Raw genomic sequence first — 18,384 nt, 5'->3', positions numbered from 1 at the left:
AGCAGCCTGTTACTTTATAGGTTAGGTTAAAATAAATATTAAAATTTAAAACTAATACCATAATGTTTAATGCTATATTATATATCATGTTTGAGGAAAAATGCCTGCAAGTGATATCAAAATGAAAACAATATATTTATCTTATTTGATCTTAGTCATATTATCCATAAGTATTTGGTAAAAGCATCACTTGCCTGCCAAATTTTGGTATCATTTAAAAAATCACCTGTGAGACAATAATAACTCATGGTAGTAGAGTATTATTATTATAAGAATGTCAACTGGTAAAATCTGTGTTTTGATTTACTTTTTAAGTTGCTTTTTACTTAAATTTGCTCCTCCTGACATTCACTCATACTAAATTATAAATTTCAATGTTAACATACTACTATAAAAATATGATCCAGCAGGGTTGTTGAAATTGCTCAATAATAAGTTCATATTATCCATAAACTACAGGACGTCCTCCACAAAGCTCATAGATACAAAGAAGATAAACAAGAAGAAAGGCCCAAGTGCAGATGATTGACTCTCAGGTGAATGGGGAATAAAATAGTCTTGGAGGGAGATTGAGGGAAGGAACTAGGTGGGAGAAGGAAGGTAGAGGAGAATGGATCCTGCGTGGGAAGGGACAGGAGATATGACCCGATAGTCAGGAGATGGAAAGGAAATCTTGAACTTTTAGAGATGAGGAGGTGGGAGAAACCTCCAGGAAGAGAAAGAGACCTGGATAAGGGAGGTACCCACGAATCAATGGGTGACCTAAGATGTGACTTACGTTGGTGATATGGAACATGAAGAGGCCAACTTCTGTAGCCCGGAAGGACCACCAGTGGACAGATAAAGACACAAATACACCCACAAAACATTCTACGCAAAATTTTTCAAGACTAAAAGAAATTCAGAACCACATTCTAGGTTCCATGTTGTCCTTTGCTTTACTGATGGCTGGTGATTTTTGTATAAAATAAGGATTTGGGAGATTATCATTAGAAGTAGGTATAAAATATTTATATTGTTATATTCACGCTTTAGCTGGGCCACTTTGTTGCCAATATCATTGCAAAAAATAAAATTGAAAAACAGAATTTTTGAGTTCACATTCAGGAATATATATAAAGTCCTCTTTCAAAGAATGTACAATAAGAAAATGTAATAAAATATTCATTCAACTAAACGTCTGGAGGGAAAATATTGGACTTTGGGAAACAGAGAAAACCTAGAAACTTGAACTGTCTGTCACAGGAATGGACCTGGGAGTGGAATTATTACCCAGAAGAATCTCTTCCACCCCCTGTTCTTAGATACTTTTTTCCCATGCCAAGCCCCTGACCAACACTCTCTATTCCAAACATGTAAGTACTAATGAAGCAAAGAGAGGTCTCTAGCTTTAGAGAGATGTAGTATGTAAAGGTTTCCACTGTGTCACAGGAGACACTCCTGGAAAAGGCACCCTCAAATCTGGTCGATGTAAGGAAAGCTGTTCAGGAGGTAGGACATGGCGTTCTCAGTGACATCATCATTAGGCCCTCCATGAAAAATCTCTTGTATCCTGGAGACCCCGAGCTTCTTCTGTGATGTCACAAGTGTCATGGTGACAGCAACCACCTCTTGGATATTTATTGAGGATCTCTAGGGCTAACTCTTTTCCTCTTATTCCCGCTAAATAGCCATTTGGGAGGGAGATAAAAGAGAAGGGAAGCTGGACTTCTGTCTTTCTATAAAAAAAGGAAGAACTAAGTGGTCCACGGGAAAGCTCGGTGTGTCTTGGGTACGGATTGAGTGGGTTCGCTGAAGAAACAGCCTTGATCTGAGCCTTCCACACATGGTAATCAGGAGCTGCCATCCTCTCAGAATCATCTGGACTTCCCTGCTTGATGTGGTTCCTGGAAGTCAGAGAGTTCATATAATCAGTTTCTTCATTCCAAAAGCCAGTTGTTGGGAAGGGCACAGCTGTTCCCCTCAGAGCTCATGGCTTTACTCTTTTTGCCCTGAAGAAAAAGGTCCAAAGAAACAAAGCAAAGACAAGTATTGTCTCCTCAGCTCAGTGTAAATGCATCATGCTTTGGATACCTATAGTGCAGTTTGTGTCTGACACTGATATCTGGGAGAGAGAAGTGCTTCTGGTTGAGACTTCATCATCTCAGTCTTTCCACTAGTATTACTCTGAACACCACTTCAGATTCACCAGTCAATATGTGTGATTACTTGGTAGCTTTTTCTTTTTTTATATAACTTTCATTTTTGTTTTATTTTTTAGTAAATTTTACTGCTTTTTTTTTAAACTGGATGTTTCAATATTTACATTTCAAATATAATTTCCTTTCCCAGTTTCCTGTCCATAAGATCCGTACCCATTCCCATTTCCTTCTTCTCACACCAGCCTTTCTCCTGCATGACGTTCCCTTGAACTGAAAGATGTACAAGGGAGGACAAGGGCTTCTCTTTCCAATGTTGCCCAAAAAGGCCATAGTCGGCCACATGTGCATTTGGAGCCATAGCTCAGTCCATGTCCTTTCTCTGTATATTGGTATAGTATGAGAAGCTCTGGTTCACTGGCATTGTTGTTCTTAAGGTGTTGAAAGTACCTTCAGCTCTTCTAATCCTTTTTCAAAATCTACCAACAAGAGTTCCGTTTTCAGTTCACTGGTTTGCTACTAGCATTCACTTCTGTATTGACATACTGTATCTGTGTCTCTCAGGAAATAACTTCTTCAGGTTCCTGGCAGAATGCATTTCTTACCTTCATAAATCTTATCTAGTTTGGTTGGCTGATGTACACTGTCCCACGTGCGACCTCGCCAGCAAGAAAACACGTGTGGACATAGGAATCCTAGCTGCGACCAAACTTTATTGATATCTTAAGGAGGAAGCACCGCGTGCCAGCATGGCACGCTTATATACACCCTAGCGAGGCACATCCACACCTGATTGGTCGCTTACCCATGATCTCATCAGGCACGCCCCGGAGTGGGCAAAGACCTGGCACAAAGGCACTCTTGCACATGCGCACACAGTTAACTTCCTGAAAGGAAGTCGGCTGCCTCGGTGAAGGCCGGCGCCATCTTGTCTAGCTAGGCCTTCCTCGTGGGGCGCAGAGGAAGCCAGTGCCATCTAGTGGTGGTGAATATTATTGCGGCCCTCTACAGTAAACATATGATTTTGGTGGCTCCTACACCTATGTGGTTAAGTGGAATGTTAACATGGATTCTGCCCAACTATGTCAAGAATGTAGAATTCACAAATGACAATTTCAAATAGACTCCCTCTTGTTTTTGTGAACCTATTGAAGTAGATATTTAACTTCTCCTCAAGTCACGTTTCTCCCTGCATTTCATCCAGCATCTTAGGATTGGCCTGAACAAAGAATCATGGTAAAACATCCTAAACCCCCAACTCTGGCCGTGGGAATACTGGAAGCTACATAGTGTAGTACTAATATCAAATGGGATAAGAAACCTAACTCAATAGTCCATGTTGTCCTTTGCTTTCCTGATGTCTGGTAATTTTTCGATAAAATAAGGATTTGGGAGTTTATCATTTGAAGTAGCTACACAGTATTTACACTGTTATACTCACTCTATAGCTGGACCCACTTGTGACCAAAATCATTGCAGAAAATGGAATTGGAAAAAAATTTTTTTGAGTAGACATTGAGGAATATTTACAAAGTCCCTTATCAAGGAACTTACAATAAGAAATTGAAATACAATATTCATCCTATTCAAGGTCAGTAGGGAAAATACTGACTTTAAGAATCAGGGAAACCCTAGAAAATTGAACTGTATGTCACAAGAATGAACCTGTGACATATAGAATAAAAATATTATCTAGAAGAATATCGTACACTCCATGTTCCTAAATCTTTTCTACCCATGCCAAGACCCTAACTCGACCAGCAAGGAAGACAGGACCAACAAAAATCTTCTTCAAGCAGTTTTATTCAGGAACCTTGATACAACCTTGGAAACCCCGGAGCACACTTAAATAGCTACTGCTGGCCAATCCCAGCAAGCTATGTGCATCATGAAGATCGTCTCACACTATGCGGAAGCTGGGAGGCCAGGCAGGCATAGCCAATTTGGACTTCCTTACTACAAGGAGCACGCACCATTGGGAGGGTGGAAGATGGAAACCAGCACCATCTTTGAGGCGCACCATATCGCAACTGCCTATAGTTCCCCCTTATTGTTTAATTAATCATGCAGGCAAAAGCACCCCTGAGCGTGGCAACCCATCCAACCATCTTAGGATCATCTGTTCATTAAAGCAGTCTTAGGACACCTCGTCTCCCACAAGGTCCTATGCCTTAGGTAGAAGGGAGGTTGCCCATCACTGGGCAGGGTCACTCATACATACTCAGGCGTGAGGTACAACAAGGTCTTCTGAATGACCGTAAGCCAGGCTTGAGGGGACTGTCCTGATTTAATGGCTGCAAATACCTGTACCACCATAAACTCGTGCCGCCTCTGAACAAACCTCATTCAACAGAGACACCACAGGCGCACTAGGGAGACCAGCAGCAAGAGTCAAGCTAGGGTTCCCATACCCGCCCACTCCCTCAGATGATTCATAGCAGCCTCAATCCAAGATGACAATCCCATAGCCAGTCTAGCATCTGCACGTGTGGAGTTCACGGTCATGATGGCTACACGTAGCTGATCCATTAAGAAATCGAATTCCTCTGTCCAATTACCTAGAAGATAAATTGACAACTGTTTAGACAAAGTAGAGGAGTGGACTTAAAAGTCATGATGTATCGGCATGAGTCTTGGGAACACCGATAATATCCCCCACAGCGGTTCCATTTGGACCAGCATTTGGGTCACACCGAGAAGTGTGAGCAGCAGCAGGATCTTCATTCTTGTTGTACTTCCTGGTCAATATTTCAGGGACCCACAACGGATCTTGCTGGTCCTGAGGAAACACACAAACAGACACTCTTGCCCATGCCAACACGGGATCTGGCCCATGCCACAAGCCAGTGATCATGTCTTTTCATTTCACATAACCTTTCAATGTGCCCGCCCGACACTGATGTCGGTCAGCGGCAGAAAGGCCATCATCATCCAAAATTAAAAAAAATAAGAGTAAAAAGGGCTAAGGATATTTGTTCCCTTGGGGTTCTACCATGGCCTATTCCCCCTTTTTGTTTAATTACGCATTCCTTCAGGTACGATGTGCTTGCTCAACAAAACCTTGACGTTGGGGATTATAAGGCAGGCCATGGCTCAAATGCACATCCATCTGTTTATAAAAGGATTTGAAAGATTTGGCAGTTTATGCTGGGCCATTATCAGTTTTTAAGTGTTGAGGCTTTCCCCAAGCAGCCCAGGCTTATAGGCAGTGTCCAATAACATTGCGTGCATTTTCTCCACTCATAGGGGTAGCATGAATGACTCCTCAACAACTATCCACAGAAACATGAATGTATTTTAGAGTCCCAAATCCAGATACGTGAGTTACATCCATTTGCCAAATCTTTAAGGGCAAGAGGCCTCTAGGATTAACCCCGACACTAGGTCCATGGTGAAAAGTGATACACTGTTGACCTCCTAAATCTATCGGTCGAGCATCTGCTCAAGACAGATGAAACTTCTGCTCTAAGGTCTTAGTAGGCACATGATATTGTTGATGAGATTGTCGTGCTTGATCCAATGATGAGCTTAAGAAGATGAACTCCATTCGGGTACATCTATCCACAAGATCATTTCACTCACTGAGAGGAGCAGGCAAACCTTTATGAGCTCTAATATGTTGGACAAAAAACTTGTGACCTCTTTTCCAGATCAATTCCTGAAGTTCCCTCAGCAGCTGGCATACCGTGCTGCTAATTTTAATAGGGCCAGCCACTTCTAATATCTTAACTGCATTAACAAATATGATGAATCAGAGAGCAAATTAAAGGCAAAGGAACAATTTTGAGTTCAATTATTTGTGGAGAGCCGGGTTGATATTGACACAAAATTGGCTCTTGATTGTTAATCGCATAAGCTCCACAGCCATTTTTGGATCAATCTGTAAAAAATGTTTGGCGACCCCTGTATAGGAACACTGGAGGTAACCATAGAAAGATCACAGAATGTTCTTTGAAGAAGGACAGCAAAGAGTGTTCTGGATAATGATTATCTATCTCTCCATGGAATCCACAGCATAATATAGCTCAAGCATCCACAGTGCCACACAAGATCTTCATCTGCTGACCTGTATAGGGCACTATGATCGAGGTTGGGGAAACACCAAAAAATTGTATGTACTGCTGGATACCATTCAGGGCTAAACATGCAACTGCTGTAGGATAATACTCTACTGATCTAGCTGGAGAAGCCATGGGATAAACACAAAGCAGAGGGCCATCTTGCCACAACAATCCTGTGGGCTGCATGTAGGTGTCTGGAATGCATAGCACAATGTCTGCACCCTCCTTCCATCGATGTAAAATTGGGCCTTGTAATACTTTTTCAACCTTCTTTAAAGCTTCCCTTGCTTCATCAGTCAATTGTCTAGGAGATCCCAAGGCCGAATCCCCAACTAAAGTATTATACAATGGTTTTAATTAATAATTTGGTAATTTTAAATAATATATGACCCAAATAATATCGCCTAGTGGTTTTTGAAAATCATTAAGAGTCTTAGGATTATCTTTCCTCAATTCAACCTTCTGGGGGATAATGGTATAAGGACTTACTTTTGCTCTTAAATAATTTACAAGACTGCCATTTTGTACCTTTTCCGGGGCAATAATCAATCCCCTACCTTCTAGCAAATTAACTAAATTTCCATATGCTAAATCTAAAATCTCTTCATTCTTTGAAGTTAAAAGGATATCATCCATAAAATGGATGCATCTCAGTACAGGAAACCTCTGTCTTATTGGGGCAATGGCGTTGCCCCCAAAAATTTGACACATAGGAGGGCTATTGGCCATACCCTGTGGTAAAACTACCCATTCATATCGTTGCTCAGGTTCTTCATGATTGCATGATGGAACAGTAAAAGCAAACCTTTCACTATCCCTTGGACAAAGAGGTATGGAGCAATCTTTTATATCAATCACTACAACAGGTCAACAGTCTGGCAGAGAGGATAAAAGGGGAAGCCTGCATTGCACTGAGCCCATGATTTGCATCTGTTGATTAATAACTCGTAAATCATGCAACAGTCCCCATTTCCCTGACTTTTTTTTAATCACACATATTGGGATATTCCAAGGTAATACTGGTGGTTTTTTATGGTTTTTAGCCAGCTTTAGCTGTGCCAAGCTTCTCAGAAGAAAGCAGCCACTGAGGAACCCAAACCGGCTCCTCTGTTTTCCATGTAATGGGAACCCTTCCTCAGCGGCCCCAAGGAAAACCCAGGTCCTGATTCCTTTCTCTCTGTTGGGCAGCTATAGGGCTAGTCCTTCCCTGCAGGTGTTTCCCTATTCCTTTACTGGGAAAATAGCCCGCATGTTTCATAATCTTTAGTGAAGTTTCAGAATACTCAGTGGTCAATTTGAAACCCATATCTTTTAGCAAATCACTCCCCGAAAGGGAAATGGGCAAATCCAACACATAGGGTTGCATAACTCCTGAATGCACTTCGTGATCTCTCCAACTCAGTTGTCTTGAACTCATATCAGGAGCTCTTGCATAACCGAGACCTTGTAATGTTTGAGATGAGGCCTGTACTGGCCATCCAGAGGGTCAATCTTTCTTAGCTATTATACTTCTTTCGGCCCCTGTATCCAACAGTCCTGGGATCCTTTTACCATCTACCCTTAGCTTCATTACTGGGCGTTGGTTAAACCCAAGTCTTAAAATTTATGGTCGGAGCCTGTGGAACTGAAACCATTCTCTCCCCTCTCTCTAGACTGGGCTACAAATCTTCCATGAAGGCTAGGCAAAGTAATATTTGGGATATTCTGTCCCCAGGGGAAATGGCAGTAATCCCTTTCAGTGACTCTTCCATGATCTTGACTACCCCTGTGTAATCTGGGTCAATAACTCCTGGATGGAGATGTAGTCCTTTTAAATCTGTAGATGATCTCCCTATAAGTAGCCCTAATGTGCCAGGTTCAAGGGGTCCTTTAAAATCAGTTTCTGTCAACTGGATGCCCATCCAAGGAGTTAGTTCAAGTCTGGTGGTGAAGCAGAGGTCCAGTCCTGCAGAGCCTTTAGTGACTCTCCTTTCCCCTCAGATGGCAAAGGTACGGCCATCTCTTGTGACTCTGTTCTACATCCTGATTCTCGACTGCCCCATATATTTGTGGGCCCTGGGGTCGTGGACCCGGCTGACCATTTTTTGACCTTTTCCACCAAAACCCGAGCTAAGAGGCTGCCCATTGATGTCTTTTACCAAGTAGCACTCATGAGCCTAATGGTTCCCCTTTTTGCACTTGGGGCACAGCCCTTGTTGCCTCGGACGTTGGCAACTTCCTATACTGCATAGACTTCTCCTTTCTGGACATTGCCTTTTTAGGCGCCGCTGTTGACAGCACTTAACACACACTCCTGAGTTTCCTCCTTTTCTCTGCATCATCGCCATAAGTGCAGCCACACGTCCAGCATTAGTCACAGGTCCCCCTATTTCTCTACAGACCTTCATCCAAGCCTTAAGTCCCTTGTTCTTGTAAGGAGTGATAGCGGCTCGACATTCCTTTGTGACTGTTCATTGTTCAACTGTTTAATCAAGGGCCTAGCAGTATTGGGGTCGCCTAAGACTCTTCCCGCTGCTTCCACTAATCGGGATACAAAGTCAGAGAATGGCTCCATAGGTCCTTGAAGGATCTTGATGAGGTTTCCACTCACTTCTCCCTTATTAGGTAAGGATTTTCATGCCTTTGTTTCAACTTCATTAATCTGCTGGGAAACCTGTCCTGGATACCCTGTCTGAGCATTGCCAAAGCGTCCCTGACCCAGCAGCATATCTCTATCCCAGGCCTCTGGCCGCCGCCCCCCCTCACTACCAAGTTAGCTGCAGCCTGTTCATTGGCAAACTCAATAAGAAAAGCTCTCCAGTCCAAATACTGTCCCAGACTAAGACAGGCCCGAGCAAGTTTAATCCAATCACTAGGAGTCATGCAAAATCTGTGTAAGACCTCAACCTGAGGTATGGTAAGTGAGGCCATAATTCCATACGTCCTACTGATTCCATCAGGGACTTGATCACCTTAAAGTCTAAAGGCTCATGATACCTTTGTTGATCAGCATCCACATAAACAGGATAGGCCAGATGCAGTTCTGTGTGGACTGGCTTCCACACTTCTTGGCAGAATGTACTACCCGTTTGTCGCACGCCCAATGTCTTGCCAGCAAAAACTACGCGCGGCAACAGGATTCTTCTGCGAACAAGCCTTTACTGTACAGCTCCCTTGAACAGGGACAGGGAGACCTGAAGCATCAAGAATGCTCGCCTTATATAGACAGCAGCTGAGGCTATGCTGATTGTCCTTCAGGGATTGGTGGAGCATGAATTACCTCATTAGCATGGTGCTGCTCCCTCATTAGCATATTATCGGCCAACTGATGCCAGGTGCAAAGCCTGCGGATGCTCAGTACCGTTGTTCACCACAGGAGGGCGCCCTGCACCCGAAACTCTATTTCCTCCCTCTACAACATTGCAGGGAGGAGGAGCTGAGAGGAACCACCCAGGAAGTTCCTCCACCATTTTAGGCTTTTCCTTTTTCTTCTTCTGTCTATTCCTTAGAGACTGTTTCCTCATTTGATCTATCAACACTTGTAGCTCTTCTTCTGACTCTGTTTCGTCTGTTTCTTCCTCTGCATCTGTCTTTTCTGAGTCTGTCTCCTTTGTGCTTCCCTGCTTTTCTGACCTCTCCTCTTGAAGCATTTCTAGGGCAGCTTGCCCCTTCTCTATATTTGCCTGAAAACATTTTTGATCCTCAAGGCAACTACGCACTAAGCACCACACTGGATGGACCCCGGGTCTTAGAGTCCCCTGTTCTCAGGCAAAATCAAGGTCTTTCCCTAGTTTTTCCCAACTTGCCACTTACTGTGGCAAGATAATCTTACTGATTATCTGAGATGTGAACCAGGGGGCAATGACTTTGCATTCGCTCAAAAAACTCTCTAAGGTGCTCCTTTTTATTTTTAGTTTCTTATGCTCAAACAGCTCTTGAAGAGCCAGAAAAATTGGATGAGACTGTGAGGTCCCCATTACAAAAATTTTCTACACTTCTACGGCTAAATTCACCAGGCGTCTTCCTACTTTCTGTTCGCTGCTATCGCGAACATTCTTGTTAACTACCTTGAGAATTTATAGCTGCTTTTTTCCCATGGTCCTTATGGCCCCACCTTACCTTGGGAACTTTCCAGTGCCATCCTCACTGCAAGAAGTTCTGATCTCAGGAGGTCCCTGTACAAGCCACAACTTGCCGTGCCCAACTTCGACCAGCGAGGAAGACATGAATAGTGAAGATCTTCTTCAGGCAGTTTTACTCATGACCCTTGATACAATCTTCTGACCCCATGGAACCCCCCACCACACTTAAAAAGCTAGTGCTGGCCAATCCTAGCAAGCCAGGTGGGTCATGCAGATAGGCTGTCACTATGTGGAAGCCAGCAGGCCAGGAAGGCATAGCCATATAAGGACTAGTTTACTACAAGGAGAGCTCACCATTGGGAGGGTGGAAGGCAGAAACCAGCGCCAACTTTGAGGCCTGGCACGTCGCAGCTGCCTACAGTCGCTTTTCAAGGAATTTACAATAAGAAATGGAAATACAATATTCATTAAATTAAAGGTCTGTAGTGAAAATACTAGACTTTGGGAAACAGAGAAAACCTAGAAAATTGAACGGTATGTCACAGGAAAAAACCTGTGACATACAGAATAAAAATATTCTCTAGAAAAATCTACTACACTCCATGTTCCTAAATCTTTACTACCCATGCCAAGCCCCTGTCTAAATTTCTCCACTCAGAACATGTAACCACTAGTGAAGCAGAGAGAAGTCTCCAGCTTTAGAGAGATGGAGTACATAAAGGTTTCCACTGTGTGACAGGAGACAAACCTGGAAAAGGCACTGTCGAATCTGGTCAATGTAAGGAAAGCTGTTTAGCAGGTAGGACATGGCAGCTCTCAGTGACATCACCATTAGGCATCCCTGAAAAATCTCTTGTAACCTGGAGAGCCCTAGTTTCTTCTGTGATGTCACAGTGTTGTCCTGACTGCAACTGCCTCTCAGATATTCCTTCAGTACCTCTAGGGTTTACTAATTGGCTCTAAATCAGAGTAAACAGCCATTTGGGAGTGAGAAGAAAGAGACTAAAGAGAACAGTGATGGTGAGAAGGAAGCTGGCCTTCTGTATTTGTATAAAAAAGGAAGAAATACTTGGTCCATTGGAAAGCTCAGTGAGTCCTGGTTAGGGGTTGAGTGGGTTTGCTGAAGAGATAGCCTTTATCTGAGCCTTCAACATATGGGAATCAGGAACTGATAGTTTCCCAGAAACATCTGAACATCCCTGCTTGTTATGGTTCCTTGAAGTCAGAGAGTTTATATCATTAATTTCTTTATTCCAAAAGCCAGGTGTTGGAAAGGGCCCAGTTGATTCCTGAGAGCTCATGGCTTATATAATTTTTCCCAGAAAGAAAGGTCCTAAGGAAGAAGGAAAAGACAAGTATTGTGTCCTCAGCTCAGTGTAAACTCCTCCTTGCTTTGGATTCCTATAGTGCAGTTTGTGTCTGACACTGACATCTGGGAGAGAGAAGTGCTTCTAGTTGAAACTTCAGCATCTCAGTCTTTCCACTAGTACTACTATGACTACCATTCCCTGACAGTTACCTTTTGGTTTCTGAGACAATAGGTGTGATTAGCTGGCAGTTAACTTTTCTTTTTTTCTCTCATTTTTTTTATTTTTTAGCAATTTTTATTGCTTTTTCTAATTGGATATTTTTATATTTACATTTCAAATGTTATTTCCTTTCCCAGGTTCCTGTCGCTGAGATCCTTAAACAGTCCCACTAACCTTCTTCTATAACCCCCGTTACTGCACCTTGACATTCCCTTGAACTGGGAGGCAAACCTAGGGAGGAGCAAGGGCTTCTCCTTCCATTGGGGCCCAACAAGGCCATCCTCTTCTACCAATGGAGTTGGAGCCATAGGCCTGTCCATACACAGTCGTTGAATATTGGTTTAGTACCAGAAAGCTCTGCTTAGATGAATTGCTGTTCTTATGGGGTTGAAAGTCCATTCAGCTCTTGTAATCTTTTCTAAACATCTACAAACATGAGGTCCATTTTCAGTTCCCTGGTTTTCCACTAGCATTCACTTCTGTATTTGACATGCTCTAGCTGTGTCTCTCATCTCTCATGAAAGATCTATGTCCAGTTCCTGGCAGCATGCTCTTCTTAGCTTCAACAATCCTATCTAGTTTTGGTGATATATATATATATATATATATATATATATATATATATATATATATATATATATATATGTGTGTGTGTGTGTGTGTGTGTGTGTGTGTGTGTGTGTATGTATATATGTATATATATATATATGTATGTATATATATATATATATATGCTTTTGGTGGCTCCTACTACTAAGAATTTTGATGGAATATTTACTTGGATTCTGTGTAACTAGGTCAAGAATATACGATCCACAAATGACAATGCCAAATAGACGCCCTCCTTTTCTTATAACCTATGGATGTTGAGGTTTCACTGGACCTCAAGCCATTCTTCTTGCTGACCATCACCCAGAAACTGATGTTTGTCCTGAAGAAAGAATCATGGTAAAGCATCCAAAAACCTCAAGTCTTTCCCTGGGAACACAGGAAGGTCGATATTAGAGAACTGATATCTAATAGAACTACAGAAACACATTCTATACTCCATGTTGTCCTTTGCTTAACTGATATCTGCTACTTTATGGATAAAAGGAGTGTTTGGGATTTTATCATTTGAAGGAGGTATACAGTATTTGCACTGTTATATTCGCTCTATAGCTGGGCCCCGTTTGTAGCCATATTCATTGCAAAAAATGGAATTGGAAAAATGAAATTTTTTAGTACGCATGCAGGAACATATAAAATGTCCCCTGTGAATGAATGTACAATCAGAAAATGTAGCACAATATTCACTCCATTAAAGGTCTGTAGAGAAAATACTGGCACCTGGGAAAATGAGAACACTAGGCAACTGAACTTTATGTCATAGGATTGGACCTGGGAATAACATGAATCTTCAGAAGAATCTCCTTCTCTCCATGTTCCTAAATCTTTTCTACCCATGCCAAGCTCCTGACTAACTTTCTCCATTCAGAGCATGTGACCACTAATGAAGAGTCTCTAGGTTTAGAGAGATGTAGTACGTAAAGGTTTCCACTGTGTGACAGGAGACACTCCTGGAAAGGGAACCCTTGAATCTGGTTAATGTAAGGAAATCTGTTCAGCAGGTAGGACATGGCAGTTCTCAGTGACATCATCATTATGCCCTCCCTGAAAAATCTCTTGTATCCTGGAGAGCCCTAGCTTCTTCTGTGATGTCACAAGTGTTGTCGTGACTGCAACTGCCTCTCAGATATTCCTTCCGTATAACTATGGTTTACTAATTGGCCTCTAATTCAGAGAAAAGAGCCATTTGGGAGGGAGAACAAATAGGATGAAGAGATCAGAGATGGGGAGAAGGAAGCTGGACATCTGTCTTGGCATAAAAGAAAAGAAGAAATATGTGGTTCTTGTGAAAACACCCTGGGCAGATGTCTTTAGTTATTTTGTTCTCTAGATTCACCGAGCTCTTGGAGAAGTTGCTGAACATCCTAAAGACCTTTGGGCAAATGGTAAAGTTTCTAGATACACCTTTTTAGATTTCGATTGTCCTGTGGTTTGTATGGCTGATGGTAAATGTTTCCCAGGAAGACTGCTAGAGCCAGATTGATTTTTAGATGCTTTAGAAGACATGGAATTTTTCTAATATACTTGGACTAATGGCACAAGGTCTAAATGATTTTTTTTCGATGTGGACTATCCCTCAGACCTTTGGAAATATAAAAAAAGGTTTTGTATTTTTGAAGTCTAATTTTCACAATAACAAATCACTTTGAGCATGGAGAACACTTTCTGGAGCCCTAGAGAGGGGTGAAGAAATTCCCTGAAACCCTAGGGCAGATGGTGAACATGCCTTTTTGATAGAAGGAGGAGTTACTTGAGCATCTTGTGACAATATGGGATGTCCAGCATGCCCTTGTAAGGATTGGCAACTTTCCACAATTCCTTTATCATTTTCGGAAAATTCCAAGGCCCTTTGGACAGATGGAGAAGGTGTGGGACTCACCTAAGGAGTAATTGTAGGTTTTGGAGTCTCTTTGGCAGCAGAAGATGGCAAAAGATCCATTTTAGCAGAAGGGGGAAGGTTGAAACTGTCTTCCTTAGAGGGGAAAATTCTCAAGACTCCATCAGAAGGATCAAATCTTAACCCTGTGTTTCTAGAAACTGGATGACTGTGGTCCACTTTGGTAGAGGGAGAATGTCGACAATTTCTCCCCAGAGTGGACATGTGAAATAAATCTACTTGGGTAGATGGGGATAGTTGTAAAGCATGCAGTTTAGATGCAGTAGATCCTAAGACATCCTTCTCAGATGAGGAAGGTCTTAATGTACCGTGTATATGTGTAGAAATCCTGACTGTGATGTCAGAAACGGGAGTAGGTATTAGAGCTACCTCTGAAGATGTGACCTCTCCTAGAGCATCATGGACATATGTGAAAGGTCTGGAAGCCTCATGAGCAGATAAGGATGTTTCTAGATATCGTTGTGTAATTGTGGATGTTCCAAGAAAAATTTATTCTGCTGGAGAAGTGGAAACATACTTTCATATAGAAGTGTCAGGTTCCCTAGCCTGCTTGATAGGCAAAACGGTTTCCAAGGCCCCTTCAGGAGATAAGGTAAAATACAGAGCCTTTGAGGTATTTGGCAGATGTTCTGGGTCTGCTTGTGGGTACACAGAACGACTGGAAACCCTATGTGCATATTTGGAAGAGTGTGTAGCATCTTCTGTAGTTGGGGAAGATGGCTGATATTGAGGAGATAAGGAAGTTCCTATAGCCTCCTGTGAAATCTGCGGAGGTCGTATGCATTCTTTTGCACAAAAGGAATACAAGGAATCCCTTTCTTCCGTTGTCGAGGATGCTACAGACACTGGTGTTTGCATATCATGTTCTACCACTCCTTTTTCAAATATGGACCCATAATTTTCTCTACAGATGGAATATGTCCAAGAATATCTTTTGTATATGTGTAACATCACAAGCTGTTTCTAAAGATGTGGCTGTTGGTAGAACGTCTTTAGTAGATGTTTCTCATCCCACAGTCTCTTTATGAGATAGAGTACTACTCAGGGAATCCTGCTTAGTTTTTGGAAATTCTAGCATCTCTGGTGTACATGTGGAAAATTTTGGAGCCTCTCCTTTTGGACAGAATGACCTAGAGTCCCCTGGGTAGGTAGGGAATGTTTTACCTTCTCTGCACATTGTATATATATGGAGTTTGCATGGTTCATTGATTTTGTGTTGTGATAAACTTGGCTCTTTTGGGCCTGAATACAAGTCAGGAGGGTCCTTTCGGGTGGTAGAGCATATTTGAATAATTCTCTGTTGTATAGGGGCATAGGAAGCACTGGGGGAGATGGTGAGGGTAGTAGATCACTTTTTTTATGTCCAGAAGGCAAAGAGTCCCTTGGGTGGACTCAGAAATTTCTACCACATCTTGCATGGGTGGGGTACTCTCAGCAACCCTTTCTGAACCTGGCAATGGTCCTTGATCTAGTGGTGTACATGCAGAAAGTTTTGTCTCTGTTTGGGCTGTTTCGTGTGTTATGAGGTTCACTTGGGGATTGGTGACTGTATTTTGTCCCCCTTGGACCATAAGTCATTATTTAAGTCCATTTTTAATAGTATAGGACTTTGAAGGTCCTCTTGGTTTAAAGGGAAGTTCTGAAATCCCCTTTGTCAGCAGAATCAGTTTTCAAACTCATTTTACCCGAAGCAGATTTCATAAGGGACTTTGGTGGAGATGGGGGATATCTTTGACTGACTTTATGTGGACATAGCTCTCTGTCAAGCTTTGGCAGCTGGCCAAGGTATTAAAGTCTCATGTGGAGAGAGGGCAGGACTTCATTCATTTGTGGAATATGAGAAATCACTGAGATTACCTTTGAGAGAAGAAGTTTTGCAGCCCTATTTGTCTGATGTGGACTGTTGAACTTCCCCTTGGCCAGAGGGGTCTTCTCCAACACACGATGGAGGAGAATTGGAAAGATTAGAGACATGCAGGGAAGGGAATGAACATTTGAAACTCCTTTGGAAACTCTGTGGGAGAGAAAGCTGATCACCCAGAAGAGTGGGCAATATTGAGACCTCAGGGAAGGGGAGACTGCCACTTCGGCCCACCTGTGCACACAACCCTAGCCCAAAAGGAAACTGCATAGTGCCTCTGGACACATGGATATAGGAGCAGTCAAGCTGCAGGAGCCCTGCAGTCCAAACTGCACCTGGATCTGAATTGTTCCAAAATGCATCCTACACCCAAATCTCGTGTGGGGTGGGGAAGACTTAAACCATCAGAGGGATGGAAACCCCTGAGAACTCTGCTCACATTCCTGACTCAAGAAAAAAATACCTAGGTCCATCTGGGACTAATGTGTATAGGGACCTAGGAGCAGTAGGGGCAGGACCTTTCTGATTGCGGCTCTTTTGGAAAGTGGAAAGTCAGCCCGAGGTGTGACTTCAGGCCTGAGACCAGAGGTGAAACCAACTTTTCTGCTCCAAGTGTCCTGCCTGATGGACTCAGGAAAGGCAAAGGCAGAATTTCCATTGGGACCAGGCGCTTCCAGTTTCTAGTTTGCAACTGAATCTCGCTGATCCTGGCCCAGAACTCCCTGCTCCTAGACGCTGTGGGAGAGAGAGCTGATCATCCAGGAGTGTAGGGTAAACTGAGACTACAGGGCAGGAGAGACCGACACTTTTACCAACCATTGCCCACATCTCTGGCCCAAGACAAAACTGCTTAGTGCCTCTGGACACAGGAATATAGGAGGAGTAAACTGCAGGACCATCATGTTCCAGACTGTGCCTGGTTCTGAATTGAACTGATCAAATAGCTCCTTGCACCCAAATGCTGAGGGTGGGGGAACTATAACTTCAGAGTAACAGGAACTCCTGGGAAACCAAAGGAGACTATTCTCTGTCCAGATTTCTGACTCAACAGGAAAACACCTTGTGCCATCTGTACCGCCCTCCCCCACAGGGGAACCTAGGAGAAGTAGGTGCACGTCCTGCTGGTTCCTACCCACAAGGACAGCTGAAACCCAGTGAACAGGAGCAACTACATGCCTGAGAGCAGAATACTCTGTTCCCATAACTGGCATCTACATACATAAAAGAAACCTTACTAAATCTCAAAGCACACATTGCACCTCACACAATAATAGTAGGAGATTGCAACACCCCACTCTCATCAATGGACAGGTCATGGAAACAGAAATTAAACAGAGACATAGACAGACTGAGAGAAGTCAAGAACCAAATGGACTTAACAGATATTTATAGAACATTCTACCCTAAAGCAAAAGGATATACATTCTTCTCACCACCTCATGGCACTTTCTCCAAAATTGACCAAATAATTGGTCATAAAACAGGACTCAACAGATACAGAAAGATAGAAATAATCCCATGCGTCCTATCAGTCCACCACGGGCTAAAGCTGGTCTTCAATGACAATAAGGAAAGAACACAAACATATACGTGGAAGTTAAACAATGCTCTACTCAATGATAACCTGTTCAAGGAAGAAATAAAGAAAGAAATTATAGACATCTTAGAATTTAATGAAAATGAAGGTAAAACATAACCAAACTTATGGGACACAATGAAAGCTGTGCTAAGAGGAAAACTCATAGCGCTGAGTGCCTGCAGAAAGAAACAGGAAAGAGCATATGTCAGCATCTTGACAGCACAACTAAAAGCTCTACAACAAAAAGGAAGGAAATACACCCAGGAAGAGTAGAAGGCAAGAAATAATCAAACTCAGAGCTGAAATCAACCAAGTAGAATCAAAGACGACCATAGAAAGAATCAACAGAACCAAAAGTTGGTTCTTTAAAAAATCAACAAGATAGATAAACACTTGGCCAGATTAACGAGAGGACACAGAGAGTGTGTCCAAATTAACAAAATCAGAAATGAAAAGAGAGACATAACCACAAAATCAGAAGAAATTAAAAAAAACCATCAGATCCTACTACAAAAGCCTATATTAAACAAAACTTAAAAATCTGCAGGAAATGGACAATTTCCTAGACAGATACCAGGTGCCAAAGGTAAATCAGGAACAGATAAACCAGTTAAACAACCCCATAACTCCTAAGGAAATAGACCTAGTC

The 18,384-nt window shown here is 42.5% G+C and overlaps 1 long non-coding RNA gene across 1 annotated transcript; it reads right to left on the bottom strand.

The window, feature by feature from the left end:
* Window positions 1-4,406: 4,406 nt before the first annotated feature.
* On the bottom strand, window positions 4,407-11,072 carry LOC148002451 (uncharacterized). Its single transcript, XR_015633712.1, has 3 exons — window positions 11,009-11,072; window positions 10,298-10,382; window positions 4,407-4,696 (listed from the first exon to the last, which is right to left on the bottom strand). It is a non-coding gene; the product is annotated as an uncharacterized LOC148002451 (long non-coding RNA).
* Window positions 11,073-18,384: the final 7,312 nt, after the last annotated feature.

The sequence above is a fragment of the Rattus norvegicus genome, chromosome 11, assembly GCF_021556685.1.
Source record: "Rattus norvegicus strain SHRSP/BbbUtx chromosome 11, alternate assembly SHRSP_T2T, whole genome shotgun sequence".
In the NCBI taxonomy this organism is placed as follows: Eukaryota; Metazoa; Chordata; class Mammalia; order Rodentia; family Muridae; genus Rattus; species Rattus norvegicus.
This window is presented reverse-complemented; position numbering and strand designations above follow the sequence as displayed.